Source organism: Mya arenaria, chromosome 15 (genome assembly GCF_026914265.1).
Source record: "Mya arenaria isolate MELC-2E11 chromosome 15, ASM2691426v1".
NCBI classification, from domain to species: domain Eukaryota; kingdom Metazoa; phylum Mollusca; class Bivalvia; order Myida; family Myidae; genus Mya; species Mya arenaria.
This window is the reverse complement of record NC_069136.1, coordinates 52,520,253-52,541,817: the sequence shown is the minus strand read 5'-3', so window position 1 is coordinate 52,541,817 and position 21,565 is coordinate 52,520,253.

Sequence of the window (21,565 nt, the reverse complement as noted above, 5' to 3'; positions counted from 1 at the left end):
TGAAAAAAAAGTAACAGTTTGATAAAACTGGTTTATCAGACTAACTATTTCAAGCAATTTCAGTTAGCTCCATGACTGTTGAGTGATATGTTTCTGAAGAGCAAGTTACACTTTTAGGCGATGAGATGGATTCATTATTGAATATCGATGCTCATATTTTAAAAATATGCATAAAAGCAGCTAAGCAAATGAATATCATTAAAAGACTAAGATTTCCTTTAAATACTAAGCTTACTACCTTTAAATATTTTATCAGATCCATTTTCAATTACTGTCCTGCTGTTTGACATTTTTGTAACAAGACCACCTCGGAAAAAAGATTCAAAACAGAGATTTAAAAATGTTTTCAGTGATTATATCTCAACTTATAAAACTCTTCTTGTTAGAGTTCAATTGCCAACATTGCATCTGAGCTGAGTATTAAAGATGCATCGTTTTTGAAACTTACAAATGCCTTTACGATATCTCACCAGAGTAAGTTCAAAACATTGTATCTTTTAAGACAATTAATTTTAAAATCAGATATGAAAAGTGTGTGGTGTCATTAGTAAGAACAACTAGATTTGGAAAGAACTCTTTCTGCTTTCAGGCCAGTCCGGTTTGTAATAGTCTCTCAAACGAAATAAGGTGCATACAAGAAAAGGCTGATCAGCACCTGAACTGGTCCCTCTTGTAAATGCTCAATGTGTAAATAATATACTGTAACAATTTTTATTTGTAATAGGAAGAAACTGATAATTGTAAGTTGTCTCACTGAATATATTTTATCCTTTGTCTATTAGAATTTAGTGGAATGGCTTATACCCACTGCAAAAAATGTGGTATTCAAATACCAGAAACTATTTCAGCGTGTATTTCAAATTAAATAGCAATGGCTAAAATTCATTTGTTTTATATATCGAACACATACAAGTACTTTTGTTTTCGGTAAGTTTTTTTATAAGGTGTTACGATTTGGCATATTCAATTAACATTTTCTCATTGAGGGATGTGCTGATGGTGTCAGGATAGTGGCCGGGCAGAGTTTTTGATGGTTACCTGTAGGTAGGAAATGACCCAATCGTAAGAGCAACCATGTCTGTTACTTTTTCTGAAAATGTCAGCAAAATCTAGAAGTACTTAAAATTACTTGATAAATTAAGTACCTCCTCTTAGCCATACTTTTCAAGTTTTTTTCTCCAAAAAGCTAAATTAGAAACATAAATGATAACATTTTTTACAAACTACACATTACTTAACCACTCTGTAATTCCCATGTACATAATGGTGCGTACGACTTTGCTGTTTAAAATGCACACTATAATTATCTGAAAGAATTAAACATTATAGTTTATACAGTGGAATGCCAACTAGCGGAATCGTGCGCATGTAGACAGGCCGTACAACCGGGAAAACTAGTTGATGTAATCATTCTAAATAGTGCTCTAATCCAACTTACTTTCTGCAATTGTCTGCATGAATATAATTAGAAACGGCCTTTCTTTACATTTGTTTCCAATATACAACCTAGTTAAAACTAAATGTTTTGATTAACAGGTCACCAATTCATTGTTGTGTATTGTTATATTTTGTGTGTTTGTTATTCATGCCGGCAAATAGCTCATTGAACTTATGTGTTCTTGTTCTCATATATCCGATTAAATCAAAATTATTGTATCTTTTATCTTGTACACGTTGCCTAAAATGACCATTGAATATTATATTTTCGAAATGAATAGTATAACTACTCAAATATATTAATTCGAAAAAGCATTCGTACGATACGTGCGCTGATACGCCCCTTATGTATAGTGTCCATATGTTAAAGACTTGTTGTCTTTTTTGTATTAAATGTTTGTACTGTCATTAAATGAGAGCTTCGAATTTTGTAACCCTTCCAACGATATGGTTTCACGGGTTAAAGGCAAATATTCCTAGCTCAATTTGTATCTGTAATGGTCTTATAGGCGTAACAATATTCAGAGCTTTCATTTGATGGGCCAATTTTGTGCCCCCCCCCCGGTAAGTTGATATTGTTATACTCGCAGCGAGTATAGAACGAAAGAGTATTGCATATTTGCTCTGTTACAATCTACCTGAAAGCACATTAAGAAATACCCCTTCTCCTTTAGCAATGCACTTTTTGAAGAAATGAACAAAAATGCGTTTTCTACGTCATTCTTTTAACAATCAGATAATTTAAGATAAACATGAATAATGACCAATCATGTGTTTGCTCATGTGTAACCTTTTTACAAAACCGCCGCCTGATGGAGCACTGTCAAAACATTATTTTGGAAACAGGTTTGTCGAAGTATTTTAGGAAAATAATCACCTAATTTAACTCATATAATAAAACGAAGGCTGGGCTCTTTAAGCGGTATAGGCTGCCATTTATTTTATTCAAAATGGCGAGGAAAAAGAAACGTTATCTTTGTTTTAAGTCTTCCGACGTAGCAGTTATGACATAATTTATCACGTGGTATACACACAAAAATTGATTCCCGATTTACAGCCTAGCACGGCTCTATAGTGGCATCGCTGGGATAGTTCATGGCAGTGAACTTCTACTAGTTGTTGTTTATCGTACAATGCTAGAGATTGTACTCACGTAAAATAGATCGGTGTCGTTTGTTTTCGTAATAGATAAATAGTCGTACTTATATCGCTGTAATTCGCATTCTCGTTGGATTATCGCCAGGAACTTTGGCCATGTTCACACTTGTCTTCCCTATAAACGTAGCAAGGAAAGGATCGATCATCTTCTGTTCCACAACTCACAATTCTTAGTGAAAAATTTAAACTTGTCGATATAGATAAAGGAATGCCAATAACCAACAATGAAGATAGTGCATGTTTTACGTGGAATCTACTTAAACAACAATAACAAGTGAATAATAACTATACTTTTTATATTTATTGACAGGCAAACCAGTATCAATTTAACAAACAAACGAAAGGCAACCGTAGGCACAATATGTGATTATGGCAAATAATATTATTGTTTGATCTCTTAATCTATCTTATGCGTTTTATATCTTTTCATATATGCCAAACAAAATAAACTTTGTCAGTTTATCCTTAAGTAAGATAAAAGAGATTCACTTGATTGGTGTGTCAACATGTGGTTTTCTTTTAGAATTTATTTTTCGAAAACCAAGCAAAACATTTGTTTAAATAAGTATTTCGACAAAATAATATACAGGGACAAGTCTAGATACCTTTAATTCAAAGGCCTAAGAATCAAAGCAAACAAAACAGCGCTCAACCTCACACATTGAATCAATCAGTCTCTGAATATAAAGCAGGAGAAACGCCGAATAATTTAAGAATGCATATATACACTATATTGCAATATTAACTGAAGTTTTTTTCCTTGTTGTATCAACATGATTTCTTTAAAATTCCAGCCGCGATAAGTTTTTAAAGAGAACAAAAAACAATTATATAGTTTGAGGGACTGAACTCGCCCGAGTTATATACCCTATAATTCTACCAGAGGGTGATTTAAACGTTTAGCATTTCGGAACAATCATATACAGTAAATGATTGCAGGATTTTATGTTTACATAATTAGCTCCCCTTAAATACTCGTCCGTCGGCCATGAAACAGTTGCAGTCAGATTGTTTTTCAGATTTTACTCAAATAAAATTAATATACATGTACAAGAACACAAGCGAACTCTTCGGTCATTTTTCTCGAAATCAACAAACCGGTTGATGTTTATGGACGGTTTACATACTCAGAAATCTGTATGTTTTAAGTCCGCTGCAAGTAGATCGCGTAGTACTTAAATTCAGCAATTGAACTTAATGACTTAACTCCTGGGAATCTTAACTATGTTTGCAATGATACACTTCACTGGCAATCAATTTAAACTTTGACCAATAAATACAAGCTAAAATACTACATTTTATTAATGATAGAATTCAAAAAAATACGAACTACTTCTACTGATGTACCGGCATATATCCGAGGTGGTTTTCGATAAAAATGGCCGAGGAGCTTCGATTGATGAGAAGCACTACTAGAATGTATCTTAATGAACCAATTGATTGATTGGGTTCCAAATTGTCTGAAACTGTAGTTTGTATACCAAATTGCATGTTTTGTGAATGGTCAGGCTTCTCTAGTGTTAATGTCGTTGTCATGGTATATAAAATACCATTTAAGGTTTTTAAAGATTACCATTAAGGCCCTAAATCGGAAACCCATCTTGAAACCACTGTGTTAATAAACAAACACAGACAGACATACAAACATACAGTTTAATAGAGACTTTTACATTCTACATCACCATCAATACATACAATTTATAATAAAAAATATATAAACGTTTACGTTCATAGTGACAAACGGCTATAAACATACGAACGAAGCCCTACAAAAACAAGAACAAAACATCAACAGAACAAAATCAAATAATTACAGTTTATTACCATATATCGTATGTTTGAAGTTTATAATGATAAGGAGATGCATACGTAACACTTGAATAATTCACTAAGTTCTTTATACAGGTGTGGATTGCTTTTTCTTTTTAGGTAGTGGGATGGGCGGTTCCAGAGATATTATACAGTCGAAACCCGTTGGCTCGAACTCGCTTGACTCGAATTCCTCGTTGGGTCGATCTTGATTTAGAGGACCGATTTCTTTATACTGAAGGTTAACAAACCCGCTTGGTTCGAATTTTCCGACGCTCGAAGTATTTTCGCCGGTCCATAGGAGTTCGAGCCAACGGGGTTCGACTGTATTGTTTAATATACGCAATAATGAGCGACAGGTCAGCTTGCATGCTAACTTATATGTCATGATGAAAGTTTAAATATTGCATAAAACTCGATTGGATACAAACGAGTATAATTTATTGAGTAATAAGTAATAAATTCAAAATTTGAAAATTGAATTGTATAAAAAACAATATCATAAAACATATTTTCCGAAAAACTACAGAAATAAGCTCAAAAAAAGTTTAAACATAAACCCGGTTTAATGGCACTAGGTAAACGCCAAAGACATAGAACATAAAAACAAAAAATCACAAACAAGAAACATGGAAGAACAGCACAAAACTCCACAAACAGCACAGTGTATAGATACTATGTAAAACAAAAACTAGGTATGTTTATCAAGGATCGTTAGGTACCGCCTTGGAACGGTCAGTAAAATATCTAAGAAAGGAAATACTAAACCGAAGTCAAGTATGCACGTGTAACAGGTACAATAAATGCCTTAAATATGCACTCCCAAATAAGATGTACCACAATTAATATAATTGTTTGTATTTACCCGAAAAGATAAATGATTATCGAAAACAGTGATTCTTCTGAAGCATTTTGTGTTTAATTTGAAAGAAAGTTGCATTAAACACTGTATTTCTATCTTATGAACTGATAGTTGATCACTGTAAATCTTTTAGCACTCACAAATCATTTAATACGTTTATAATATTGTTATTAGTAATAAAGAGTTTCAATAAATGCATAATTTAACAAGTAGTTAAAGGTTCATCACTCAAATTTGATGTTTGTTGGACATGTGTATGTATTGATTTTAAATAAGACTGCCACTTTTAATCAGACACAGGGCATATGCCTTAGTCAATATACACCATGACAAACGGTCATAAAACAGTGGTAACGACGAGGTCACGCCCAGAATCCTAATCTTAAACCATGATTCTGTTTAACAGCACAATAATCTAAGTCTTGTGTGTTATTTCCTATCTTGCACGACTGTAGTGGCAATTATCGATACACCTTAATTGTGGTGTGTAAGTCGAAAGCATTATTACCGCGATAATATGTTCTCGCAAAGAGATGAAATGTTCATATTTTGGTTTAAACTATTTCGGCAAAACATTTTAAATTAGTTCTTATATTTGGCAGTTTTAGTTTGGTGTTTGTTTATAAATTACCAGACTGCTTTGAACAATGTGACGTCTACAAAAATTAATTATGCAGAGCTAAAAACACAATACCCCTTTTTTAAGAATACATTAATATTAAGACACTGAGCTCTTGTAACTGGAGCCTTTCTTACCACATGGTATTCAAATGTTATTTTTAACAATTTAGCAGCGTTTTTCTAGGAGAAGTATAAGCAAGACTATAACTTCGGCACTGTGCCGATGTGGACAGTATTTGAACTCGACCGAGTTATATCCTCTTGATTTCCATCGGAGAATGTTTAAACGTTTAACATTTGATTCCATTATATTTAGAAGGCAATTCCATAATATTAAGTACGTACATGTCTAAACATGATATATTAAAAGTCACTACAAATAACGTGTAACACTCAATATAAGTATATTGATTTATCGATTTAAATGCAAAAGAAGAAGAAATGGGTGTTATATACTTGTGTTCGATTATATATGAAGAATAATTTAACTACATATAGGCATTAAAGGCTACAGGTCAACATCATTTCATCCATTCTCCTATACCTTCTAATGGGTATTTTTTTAACTTTCATTCCAGAAGCAAAAGAAAAAAAACTCGAACACACATTGGATACACAATGGAAAATCAATAGGCTCTCAATAGTTTGTTTCCTTAAGGGTCTAGTTTGATGAAGCATTCTATAAAGGAAGATAAATTCTATTCGGAAGTGATTTCTCGGGAGAAGCTATAAGTTAGATAATAAACATCAATACTTTTCTCAGTTGTATGCAAAATGTTTTGGTAGCTGATGATTGGTGTCAATAATTAGAAAATGGACAGGCTTTTGTATATCACAAGTGACTACGGCAATAGTATGGCAATAAGGCAAAATTATGTTGTAACACTTTCTGCTTCAATAACTTAGTACTGGATAGTAAAACCAGGCATCCTTCTGTGGAAAATAGTGTGATTCTGTGCCGAAAACATTTATTATTTCAATAGAATGCAACTTCCTCTGAACACTTATGGACATTGCTTTGTTAACCTTGAAAATTGACAAAAGATATATAAAAGCAAAGCTTGTTAACTCGACGCCAAATGGCCACATGTTAAGCCCGTTGAAAGAGCCTTTACCATAGACGCAATTGCAACACAGAATAGCATGTAGTTGAATACCAAGCCGATAAATATTTTTTATGGTAAAGATACGACCCGAACAGTGATCAGTTCGGACAAATGGACGGACACATTGACGCACATACGTGTAACCTGCGATAAACCGCCTCATTTTTTTGAACCTCAATGGCAAGTGTTTTTGAAAATCCTGTAATGCATTGTCTTGATACAGCCTGGACAAGGATAATTTCAACCCTCGACTTTTTAGCGTGACCTTGACTTTAGAGGTACAACCCTGGGTCTTGTGCTTGACACGCCACCTTGGTGAAGCTTAATGGCAAGTTGTTGTTTTTTAAATCCTAAAATGCATAATCAGGACACAGCCCGGACAATTATCATTTCAACCTTTGGACCCTAAGCGTGACAATTGACCTTTGATGTACAGCCCTGGGTCTTGTGCGCGAAACGTCACCTAATAATGGTGCAGCTGCATGGTGAGTTTTTAAAAAAATCTATAAAGCATGATCAGGACACAGACCGGATACGGATCATTTGAACCTTTGATCTCTAAGCGTGACCGTATCACTTGCTCGACATGCCACCTCATCATTTGGGAAGCATCATGTCAAATGTCTATTTAATTCCTATAGTACATGGTCAAGTTGCAGCATGTAGTTGAATACCAACAAATAAGTTTGATGTTAGAGAAACGGTCCGGGCAAGGTTCGGAAAAAGGGACGGACAGCATACGGGCTCAAGAAAAATGGGACATTTTATGGTTTTTAGTGCACGGGAGCATAGTATTATTATTTTTTTGGTGCCTGAGATATTTAAAGTTTGAAAATATTTCTAAAAGACGTTAGAATGAGCGACCGGTTAGTTAGCAGGCTGACACATATTAAAGTCTTATAAAGCAAAATCCGAAATTTAAATATTCGATACAAGTAGGATCGAATACCAAACATCACAAACGAGATGATAAGGCGACTATAATTTATTGGTAATAATTCAATAATTAAACAAGTAATACATTCAAAACTGAAAGGAAACGATAACATTAAAGTAAGAAAATACTAACTCGAAGCATGCACATTGTCACGTACAATCAATGGTTTGAATCAGAAACCTAATTTAAACGATCCTGTATATAAGCACGACAAACTTAGTATATTAAATGATTGAGCAGCACATTTTAACAAGTTATGACTAATAAATGAAAAAGGTATCTCTCGAATTCGCAATGTCTTATCACACAGTCTTGCTATGTCGTAGAGCAACGTTGAACAATAATACAAGGAAAACTACATGGACAAGCCCAGTAGTCGAAAATTAAAACCCCCCACCTGTTTAGAGGCACACGGCAAGGAAACAAGCGACAATAAACAAGATACACAAACGTATAAACACCACATACATAAATACAAAGACCACAGACAGACCAGACACTTGTCAAAATAGATTTACCGATAAATGAGATGCCTTGGAACGGTCAGTGAAACACGAGTTCATTCGAACACGAATCTACTGAGGAAAGGGGGGGGGGCTTAAACTATGACCATAACATCACTCTTGTCCGAGTATTTATCAATAATTACAAAAGTAAAAATATAAACCTCATCTCAGCAAGCATCAACTTGAAAACAATGAAGATTAACATGTGGCCCGTGAGGGCCTATGCTCTACGTGCATGGCTCTTGCTCTCATTTTCAATCCAGAACATGTATGTATGGGTAATAGGCAACACACATATATTTCACTTGGAACGTTTTGTGTTTTGGTTAGCTGAAAACGTTGCACGTTCAACATCTGAGGACAAAAATTGTTGTAAGCAGATTAGTTGCATGAACTACGCGTATTTTAATATGTGCCAGTGACAGTAGTTTATGTCCAAATCATGTATATACTAGTTACAGCACACATTCAAAGAAAACGATATGTTTTAAAGGGATTCGCTCATGTTTTTGGCCCCCCAAAAATAGTTTTCACAGTAATGCATCTGAAAACACTTATTGTATCATTATTTTACTAAATGATACCGAAATTGCAGAAAATATACAATTAAAGTATATATAAATATTTTGGTTTTAGTAGGGTGCGAACTCACGCCGGTTTAGTCAATGAAAAAAATTGAAAACAGACGCCTAAACCACTCGGCCACAAGGACATATACAACAGTCGATGGATACTTTGACCTTTGAAGAATACCATGATAACATCACGTGATAATGTCAGTTCAAACCAATCATGCAACAACGAATCGCTGAAGCTCAAAAATAGGAAAGTCGGTCTAAAGGTCACAATCAATGTCATTAAAGCACAACATTGATACTTATTTGCAAAACTGTACATATGGTCCAAATTGTATAGCTGTAGATTCAAAAATAACAAAGTATGTCAAAACGTTACAGTTAATTTTATCAAAGTATAACATATAAATGTGTTTACAAAACAGTACAGATGGTCCAAATTCCATTGCTATTGCGTCAAAAATAAGAAAGTTGGTAAAAAAGTCACAGTCAAGGTCATCCGAGCACAACATTAATATTTGTTTTCAAAACTGTACAGATGGTCTAATTTTGATAGCTGTTGCTTAAAAATAAGAAAATAGGTCAGAAGGGGTGGGCCCAGCTTTGGCCCCAGGGGTGTAATTTGAACTGTCTTGGTAAAGGGCTATCATATTATTCTCCACAACAAATATCAAAGGTATGAACCTTGTGGTTTTAAACAAGAATATTTTGAAGGTTGTTTTTTACAAGTCTCTAGGAAACTTGTGACCCGAGGCTGGGCCAGTTTTGATCCCAGAGACATTTGAACAATCTTGGTAGAGGACCACTAAATGATGTCTTATTTAAAACATCAAGGCAGTTTCAGACAAAAAGATTCTCGAACATTTCCCTATACAAGTATACCAAACTTGTGAACCCCGGTGCGTAGCCAGTAATGACCCCAGGGGCATGATTTGAAAACACATTCACAAGCAAATGTCTTTAGATGGATGCACGATCGAAAAACACTTCTGGCCTTTGGCAAATAGAGCTAAAATGGCCTTTGACCAATAGAGCTAAAAATCAACCAACCCCTTTGAACTTTAAGTTTTATCTCTTTTTAACAAAGGCAAGGGAGAGTACAACATAAAACCAACTGGACAACCAAAAAAACAAGATGTCTCCCTTAAATCCTATAGTTGGCTAAAAAAATAACATTTTTCATACTTTTAAGGGCCATAATCTCTAAAACGACCGGATACAAACATCACCTGCAATCGCAACAGTGATAGCTGTTATTAAAAAGGTACAAAAATGTCATTCAACGACTACCGTCAGACAAATCTGGCCTTAACAAGGTATAACACTATGTCATATGTAGTCTTATAATGAAAGTATCAATGTACAAACAAGGACGAAAACACAATGAAAATAGAATAAAACAATCGAAAATATATAATGCTGTCGAAAATCCTCATTAAAACGCAATGTATCGGAACCTTTCCGCACAGTCTTTTATATATTAGCCAGCATCGTCAGCCGATTACGGTTTTAAAGATAAATCTCAATCTTCAAAACACCCATTTGCGGGCTCCAACGCTCACCGCAATCGAAAACGCTTTTGAGAACAATATGTTAAAATCGGAAAAGTAATTGAGGCACATGACAAACATTCATCTTTGCTTCAGAGGAAGAGAATAAGAGCACCACTTAGGGAACTCAAACAAAAAAGGTATAAGTGTCAGAAATGTAAGTCAATTAATATCGTCAAATGAAGTTGATTTCAGGATGAATTCTACCTCCAACAAACTCTTGTTTTAAATATCAGATAGCATGTATTATGTACAATAATACCTTAATAATCTCGGTTGAAATAAGTATTTAAAGAGTGATTAAGTCGATCAGTATGTCTAATTTAAGGAAGCCTTTTAAATTCACGTAGCAATTTTAGAATGTCGCCATAGAAATCAAGATAAATGATACTATAAACAATAATAGATTTAAGATTGTAATTGTATTAAGAGGGTTTGTCTTAATGTTTATTAACAAAATTCTTGTTTTAGCAGTTAACACTGTAAGCAGCCATTAATTTACCACGCGAACACAATTCAGCCATGTCCGAAAATACTCGAATCGAACCGATTGCGAAATAAACACATCATAGGACGGGGACATTGTTACATCGCCACTTGCCCCACGACAAGTCTGTATCAGCATCATATGTGATATAACATCCCGTCAGTACTTCAACAAGCAATGATACTTTCGAAGGATTCACGCAAAACTGTTGCAACATTTTCTATATTTGATATTGAGTTACAACCATTTGCACTAAGCCCGCCTTTGCCTGAAAAATGGCACCCGTTTATGTTTGAGTCGTAAAATACGCATTACCCAAGTTCTTCATTTATGAATGAATAAAAAAGATCTATGTATTTGCATATGTGCATATAGACACACTGCATGTTATTGTTTTGGAATCTACAAATAGGAACATATATCTAATAATAATTCGTCAGTGCAAAAACATGGTGGTTGATTAACAGAAAACCTAGTAATTTAGATTTTGAAATATATAAGTCATTTTTCTTTTTATAATTAAATATTACGCAACAAAGGTGTTAACATTCATTATTGAACAAAATGGAAAACTTGGTTCCCTTGAATGATAAGATAAGTACATATTTCAGTGCAGGAAACACCATTACAGTTCTGTTGGTTTATCTTAACTTGAAAATGTCCTTTTGTTTTCAAAATGTGAATTCAATACCTTTTCTACAGATATTAATATTTTGTGTCGGTCCACAAATAAAGAAAATTTAAATCTCTGCTGCTAATGTTTACTACAACGGTTACGTTTTGCTATTCAGAAAAATGGCTAGATTATCAGTAGCAGGTGATTGATAATGATAAGTCGTCATATGAATACAAATCAGACGGTTCAAGTAATAATTATTACTATATATCGTATACCCCTTTCAATATCCACATTTAGCACAGTATAGACAATCAGATGCATGTTGCTATACACACCTTTGGTCTATTCTTGCATAATTTACATTCACTTGCAACAGTCGTAAAACCTAGCCCTAAGACGAGGTTTAATATTTTTGCAAACACTTCTGAAATGTTGATCGAGGATGAAGTAAACGACAGGATTGATTATGTTGTTGATGAAGTAGAGTCGATGGAAAGACGCATAAATTGCGTATGACTTCGGGTCCTTCTCAGCGCGACCTGAACTTGTAGCAGCTAGGACAAGGGACACGATATTTGTGAGAATGAACACGATTGTCAAGATGAACCATATCAAAGTCTTGTAGGGAAACCTTCTTAGCCCGAATCCAGAATTCTGTCTGCTGAGTGTCCTTCGTTTCCTTGATGGGCTTGAAGAGAATTTCAAAAGCAACGAAGAGCTGCTCACCTGGCTGTGTTGGCTCACAAGCTTTTTCTTTCGAATGTCTCCATGTTTGCGGTCAAAGCTCTCTTGTTTAACCAGAGGTGGTCTCTTAAGTATTGGGGACGTCAAATCCTTGGTCGTTTTCATATCATCGCTGTCGTTTAAGTTCAGAGCTTGTAAAGCGACATGCGCAGTTACAGGTCTATCGTCGGAGGACTTTGTAGATGCGGTGTGCAGGGTGTCGGACGTGAAATCCGAGTTATTTCGGGTTGAATCTCCTTTGACACTCAGCGGCAATGCTCCTCTATGCTTGTAGATTTGCCTCCCGATAAAGATGTACATCACAATTGTTGAGATTGAGACACCGAATAAAATGATGGAAGACAACAGCCTGTAGATGAGACTCATCGGATGGTTGTCGTAACTGTGGTCAAACCCACAAACAAAAATAGTGGTGTTTGTGCCATGTATGTTAGTCTTATTGCCTCTGATAATGGTGCTCATTACTATAATAGGAACGTTCACGATGCCGGAAAATAAAAACGTTAGGCCAACACACAGTTTAAGAGCTAACGATTGCGACATCTGTGTTTTCAACGGAAAGCACACTTTCCTGAACCTGTCCACAGAAATAACCAGTAGCGAAAGCGCGGCTGCTACAGCCCCGTAGTTATTTATGTACATCTTAATCTTGCAAAGTCCAACACTGTGGAAATTATAATCATTTCTGTGTTTTATAATATCAGTGGGAAAGAGAAGAGCACTAGTGAACAAGTCCACGACAGCAAAGCTGATGACGAAAACGCGATAATTATTCCGTCTATATGCTCGTCCCAGGGAGAAGACTATCAATACCAGAATGTTTCCCAGAACTCCTACCACTGCGAATAGTCCCAAAACAATTGTTAAAGGCATCAAAGCATCGGCATACCTTGCCGTGAGCTCTTCTGTACTTTCATGCATACTCCTAATTGTCTGTGTAGATCGCTATAATAATATATAGTTTAGATTTCAAATTATGTCGTCGCTACATGCTGCTTTATATAAGTATCTGTAGATCCACTTTCAACACGGTTTTGTTTTATAGGACATTATTCCAATGTCTAACCACCAATAAATATGCTCCGATTAAGCATAACGTTATTTCGTCTGCACGTTTGCGTCAATATTGTATACTTAAATTTAGGTTAAGTATAAAACAATGTTTCTATTCTCAACGCGAACACTTGACACTTAAAGAAATGATTGACATTTTTAACAAATACATTCTGTTAACCCTAAAATAAATCAGGGCGTCTTGCTCGGCTTTTTACACTATTCAAATGCAGTATATTTTTTCGGATACAAAACAATTAAAAATGCTGTTTAAATATTGGTGTTATTATGTGATTTATTTTATATTTCACTGGTTTGAAGCGCAAGTCATCAAAACCTAAAGTGTAGTGTTTATGTCAGCGCAGATATGTTCTCGCCAAGATATCCATTGTTCATACTTTTATACTTTGACAGAAAGAGCATCTGCAAATCTTTCAAAAAATGAATAAGTTGAATCGAATACATGGCAGTTGTTGTTACGTGGTTGTTCATAAATTATCAGAATGGTTCGAACAATGTGACGTCGTCTGCGAAAATGAATCCGGCAGAGTTAAAAACAAGAAATATCCCGTTTTTTAGAATGCAGAAATATTTGGACACTATCTGAAGTGATTAGAAGCGATCAGTTTATTAGGATAAATAAAATCAAGACTATAACTTCAGGGACTGCAACGATGAAGACAGAATTTGAGCTCGCAAAGTCAAGTCCATAAAACAATGTTTTAACATAAGCAATGAATAACGTTCGTCCTAAATAGATATAATGTGTAATTACAGTACAGTAAATAAAATATAACAATGCATAGTATAAGAATAACAATCTAGCATTTAAAAAATACAAACATAAATAAACAATATAACTGTTATAGTGACACTGACTACTGAGAACAAATTGAATAAAACTGAAAAACTAAAATAACAAGGATAACTCGAACAAGACAACATTAAATTATTTCGCACCAAGATAGTTACATAAACCATCAAATACAAAAATAACAGAGATTTCTTAAACAAGACAAAATTAAATGGAAAAGCACCTAGATACAAACGCTATCAATTACTAAAATTACAGAGATTTCTTGAACAAGAGAAAATAAAATGGAACAACACCTAGATACAAACACTATAAAATACTAAAATAGCAGGGATTTCTCAAACAAGACAATATTAAATTAAACAGTACCTAAAAACAAATAATATCAATTACTAAAATAACAATAATTTCTCGAACAAAACATAATGAAATTGAACAACACTTAGATACAAATACTATCAAATACTAAAATAACAGGGATAACTTAAACAAGACAAATGTATTGGAAAAAAACACTTAGAAACAAACACTATGGAAGAAAAAGAAATAACAAAACAAAAACAGAACTGGCTGACAAATAACATACAACAGGCTAAACACGCGAGTTGTATACCCTTTATTTTCATCGGAGTGTGATTACAACATTAAACATTTGAAACAATCATATACATCAGACGATCCCATAATATTAAGTGTATAATATTATTAAACAGATAATTACAAAACAAAAAAATACACAACACATAACATTTAACAAAAATTGAGGTCGATTGATGTATCGTTGTTATACTTATGTTAGATTCCTTCGCCTGCGGATAGAGTTGGGATCCTTAATCATAGAAGTAGGGTGTACCTATTAGTTTTTTTATTGTTTGTTTTATTATTAAGTTTCCTCATATTAATGCATATTTTGATAAGATTTACCATTCACGTTTTTACTTTATTCGAGATTGTTGCCATGGTTTGGTTGTGCATACAAAGTAGTTTAGACCCCCAGTAAATTTACATTTTACTGATCGTTCCAATGCGGTAGCAACCCTTGATAAGCACCCATAGTTTGTTTGTATTGTATATGTAGTGTGTTGCTTGTGGAGTTCTGTGCTGTTGATCCATGTTTCTGGTTTGTGAGTGTTTATATTTGTGTTCAATGTCTTTCGCGTTGACCCTGTGCTACTAAACGGGGTTTTGTTAAACTTTCGACTACTGTTCTTGTTTCTGAAGTTTTTCATATAAATATTATACAAAAATAAAGAGTAATTTAATTACAGACAGGCACACATGATAACAAGTTAACATCATTTCATCCATTCATGTATATTTTTCAATCGGTATTTTAAACTTTCATTTAATTAGCAAAGGAAATGTACTTGTACACACATATTGATAAATCACTCGGCTCTTAAGCGTTCTTTTCCTTAAGGGCATATTGCATGAAGCCTTTTTAAGGGCAGATAACTACATTCGGAAGTGATTACTCACGAACGGTGTCAGTGAGACAATGCACACAAATACTTCTCTCTAAAATGCCTTAACAGATATATTCACATGTAAACTGACGTGTTTTGGTAGCAGTTAAAATGTAAGCCAGATGTGTTATAGTTGTAACACTTATGTAAAAAAATATAAAAATACAGAAAAAATTAACGTCATATAGGTATAAAGGTAAAAAGGCAAGATTATCATCCAAAATATTATCTTTCAGTAAAATGACGTGTTTTGGTACAGTTGAAGGGTATGAGTTTCAATATTAAGAGAAAATAAAAGCTAACAAAAAAATGGCTGATGGCTCTAGTCATCGTGGGATCGACTTTGTGATGTAAAATGTGCACAGAGTTAATGCGGCGGGGTAACAAAAGGGGGCGTGTTGTGTTATACGGTTTAAAATAGAGCGAATTAAAAAACACTTTATTTAAATACGTTCATAATACTGCAACGCTAATGTGAATTTGATAGCAAGCCGAAGAATCTTAAATAAATCCCGGCGAGGAACGAGGGGAATTGATAATGATTGTTATGTTGTCTTTCAATATTTTCTGCCCCAAAATATCTGTTTATGAACCTCATAAAAATATAAACACCAACTGTATAGAAGTGGTCTTTACAAGGCAATTATATTCTTCTAAACAACTAAACACTCAATGGTTTCATGACTTTGAACAAGCATGACCAATAAATGGGGCGTATTGCGTTCATTCACTTATTCAATATACACAGCACAAGCAACTGTTTTAAATGTCCATGAAAACCGCCTCTTTCAATATTTACAACAATGTCATTCACTTAAACTTTTGAGCGGAACGACACAAACACGTTTATCTAAAAATATTCAAACGTTATGAATATGTTCATAAATAAAAGTTTGGTTCTACAATATGCATATACGCATGAACCAAACTATAAAGGATAGGAGGGACGACAAACCAGTTTGCTTCTGTATGAAAGCCCGATATACAACCTTGTATGACGAATACACGTGCACAGATAATATAATGTTCTGTCCTTTTCTGAATTCCACAATGTCACATACGTTTTATTTCCTAAAATAATAAGTACTGAACAACATTGGCCAAAATGCCGAACTAGGAATTATGAGCGTGTGCATTGCAATGCAAAACATGCAGAATTGTCTTAGAAACCAGACATATTTGCGTTACAAGCAACGTATTACTATTACACCTATTCGGAGTAAAACAATCTACTGCTTCCGACTCATACTCCATAGACAGGGAATAGTATCTCTTAGTTTTTCTATTCTTATACGTTGCGAAGTGATCTACATCATGCTGTTCCCAAATACTTATCTTTCCTAAAATTGGTTTCATAGAAATAATTGTATCAACATATTTTGCTAAACATCTCGCTCTACCGATTATTCTCAAATATTTAACCATTTCTCGGAGAACTTTACTAAATATGGAGGGGGCTGCACTACATCCGAAAGCCAAAATCGTAAAACAATAGTGTTTTCCCTTTATAGAAAAACAAACAAAGACGTCTGATTGTGCTGGGAAAATATAAATGTGATGGTAACCTTGACCAAGAGGATGCATCTTTCTAAAATATAACTCAAACCCGTTCTGCAATCTTCAAAAGTACAAATTTCTTATCACAAATACATGTTTATTTTATACGTGTTTATTTTTAAAAGGTTAAAAATCAGTCGTTTTTGCCTTGCTTGTTTATAAAAACGATAAATTAATTAATTTACCGTATAGAGAAAAAAGGGTCTCACAATACAACTCTTTTACGGTCGTATAAACCAAATCAAAATTTTCTTAAGGAGACTTATTATTTCTCGAAAAACAAAGATTCCGGAACTCCAGAAATGGTCATTTGTAGCCATTACTATTAACATAAACAATATATTCATTTGCACCTATTTGCTTTCCAAAAATCTATATTGGATTTTAATTAATCCTTTACACTTTTAGTGTCACTTGAACAATTTGGTGTATAACAATGTTCCTCATGCCAAAGAAACCTTTATCAAACAAACATTTTAAAGAATACTCATCATTTTATTTTTGTCTTGGTTCCTGTTGTTGATGTTCTGTTTTCGGACTTGTAGGCGCAGTAGAAGATGACTCTGCGGGGAACACCCTCATTGGCACATCACTTCCTCCGGAAGTGCCCACGAAGGCCGCATGTGAAGCAAATCTCGTAACCGTTGATGAAACGTTGTGCATGAAAAGACTGATAGTCAGGATACACCGATCTCTCTAGAAGTCGTGGCTGTCGCTCATTTCCGGGGGAAGCGCTTGGATGAACGCTTATAATTTTTAATCTTTTGAATAGCTATTGTTTCGGTTTGTCTATGCCTCTTTTCGTCTTCGCTATCTGACCCAAGTTTCGGTTTTTCGTATTCATTAACTGTCGCCTAGACCCCGGAGGAATAATCTGTCACTTGAATGGGTTAATTTTTATGCCTTACTTTTAAACCAGATCTAAAACAATTCATTGAGCTCCCACAACACGTTTTATGCCTTTCTAAATTTCCGAATCAAATTCGATTTGAATTTTGTTTGATTCACTTTTGAGTTTAAATGTTTTTTTTAAGTTTTAATAAAACACAAACCTTGTTTAAAATCAGTTTTGAACAAAGAGAAATCTTAATTGCAAGGTCCCCCAGAGACTTACTCTTTCCACGATTAACGCCGCCTTCTTTTCTGCTTGGCATATTACAACGAACCGGTTTTCTTCTGTATTAAAGCACGGTACATAACCACGAATACACGTGTACAGGCGGACTTGATACTAGCCGCTTATAATGTCAACCCACTGACCATTACTATATATGGCAATAATCGGAAAGACCTCGACCATCACCATATATAGTAATAATCGTAATTTCTTTTTTGATTCCGAACCGAAATAAATACATATTTTTACGCAGAAAATGAAAAATAGCATACCTAAAGACACTGACTACTATACCCAGTAAAAATAGTCAAAGCGTCCCCAGCCAATATCGGGTTTCATTTAATTAACTTCACAATAGAAATAAACTTGCGAGATCAAAGCAATGTTCATATATCCCAGTACATTTCGGTTTATAAGTAACTATTTTAAAACTAGCTTATATTATTAAAAGATCATCAATTTATATTACATTTTCTTAGGTAATGACAGTATCTTATAGGTTACGGTTAAGGGCCACTTGAAAGATTGGATTGTAAAACTGTAAAATAACGCTTGTCGTGCCTACAGCCTTTCAACGCCTTCGGCGCTTTTAAAGCGTCGACTGTATCAATAAGAAAAGAAGCAAATAGTATTTTGTAAAACCATCTGCAACAAAAGACAAGGGCAAAAATGGAATGCCGCCTGCTGTGGCAAATATTGTGGTTCTTTACCCGAAAAAGTTCATAATCGCAATATCCTTGCCCTGAACATTTTGGAAATGTTTTCCTTCTTTATATTAACTAAGAGTATGTTTAACTTGAAAAGGAGTTTAAAAAAACAAAGTAAAGATAGATAAAAATGGAGACATTTTAAGGTTCTTAATTCAGATGTGCAAACTTTTTTTGTTTTGGGGTTTCATGAGATATTTGATTTATTTTAAAAAATCCGAAAGACGTTTAAATGAGGTAAGGTAGCAGGTTGACAAATTTTCAAGTTCGGATAATACAAAGTATAAAATTTAAATATCCGATACGACTAGGATCGAATGCAAAATAAAACACAATTGAAAAGATTCGACGAGTATAATTTATTGATAATAATTCGATGAAACAAGTAGTACAATCAAAGAACTAATTTGAGAAAGAAAATGTATAAAAACGATAACATTACAGTACGGACATAAAGTCCTTTATAAAGGACATAAATCACAGTCAAGCTTACACATTGTCACGTAAAATCAACGGCTTAGATAAGACGCTCGTAGACTAAGTCAGTATACACCGCGACAACCAGTCATAATACAATAGTAACAACATGGACAAACACTGAATCAAAACATAAACCAAAAGCCTAAGTCAAATCATATAAAACTAAGCCTTTATTGAGAAACACACTATTTACAAATTTCGACAAAGAAAAAAAAGTATCTTCCAGATAAGCATTTTAACACAGACTAGCTATGCTGTCGATCGATCAGCTTCAAACAAAACAAACATGTTTATTACTTATTTAACGACAGTTCCCTATCAACATCATATGTCATATAACATCCCGTCAATACTTTAAAAAGCAATTACACTTTCAAGGGATTTGCCCAAGACTGCTTTAACACCGTCTATTTGTATTTTGAGTTACAACCATTTTGCACTAAGCGCACGCTAAGCTGAAAAATGGCCAAGTTAAAAGGCAGCCACGCTTTGTTGGCAACACAATGCTGTTGCCATCGAGTCGTTAAAGGCAAATAACCATATATCTTAATACATGGTGGAATAAAAGTATATATTTTTGGTACATGTACATATAGGCACACAGCATGTTATTGTATTAGTGTCTATGAATTGAAACAAATATCAATCACTGGCAAATAGTTTTGGTTGTGAAATTAATTCAAAGTAATTTTTATTTTGATAATATAATACACAAAATGTGTTAAAATTCATATTTTGAATATGTTTAAATCAATAATGAAAATCTGTCTCCATGAATGATCTAAGAGTAAATATAAGTACATATATCAGGACAGCAGGAATCACCATTTCAGTTCTGTTAGTTTATCTTAGATTAAAAATATGCTTTCATTTCCAAAGGATGAATTCAATATGTTTTCTACAGATATCAAAATCTTTAGAATCGATTCACACATAAGGACAGTTGTTGCAAGTTAATGTTTACTTAAAATGGTTACTCTTGCTACCCAGTACAATGGCAAGACTACCAGTAGCAGGTGATTGCGACTTTATTGGTCAATGTGCATACTGCCTTTGACGAAATGTGTTCCAAGTATCAATGAAATTTTCACATTTTTTTTTTAATTTTGTGCGATGTCTAAGTCTTTGCACACCGACAACGACGCCGATAATGACGCCAGGGCTATGAAAGTACATCGACGATTAGTCTTTGAAAAACAGACCAGCAAAATTGATTATCCTCCATATGGAAACAATTGAAACAGTTGAAAGTTATACATTTAATAATATCTTCGACTATACTCGATTTCGCATATCCACATCAATATCCACACTAAGCAAGTTAAATATAATTAGTTGCATGTTTCCATAAAACATGCTTGGTCTTTCGTTCCATAATTTAGATTGACTTGCAACAGTCGGAAAACCTAGCCTTAAGACGAGGTTTAATATTTCTGCAAACGCTTCTGAAATGTTGATCGAGGATGAAGTAAACGACAGGATTGATTATGTTGTTGATAAAGTATAGTCGATGGAAAGACGCATAAATTGCGTACGACTTCGGGTCCTTCTCGGCGAGACCGGAGTCTGTAGCAGCTAGGACAAGGGACACGATATTTGTGAGAATGAACACGACTGTCAATATAAACCATATCAGAGTCTTGTAGGGGAACCTTCTTAGCCCGAATCCAGAATTCTGTCTGCTGAGTGTTCTTCGTTTCCTTGATGGGCTTGAGGAGAATTTCGAAACCAACGAAGAGCTGCTCACCTGACTGTGTTGGCTCATAAGCTTTTTCTTTCGAGTGTCCCCATTTTCGCGGTCAAAGCTCGCACTTCCTTGTTTAACCAGAGGTGGTCTCTTCAGTATTGGGGACGTCGAATCCTTGGTCGTTTTCATATCATCGCTGTCGTTTAAGTTCAGAGCTTGTAAAACGATATGTCTATCGTCTGAGGACTTTGTAGATGCGGTGTGCAGCGTGTC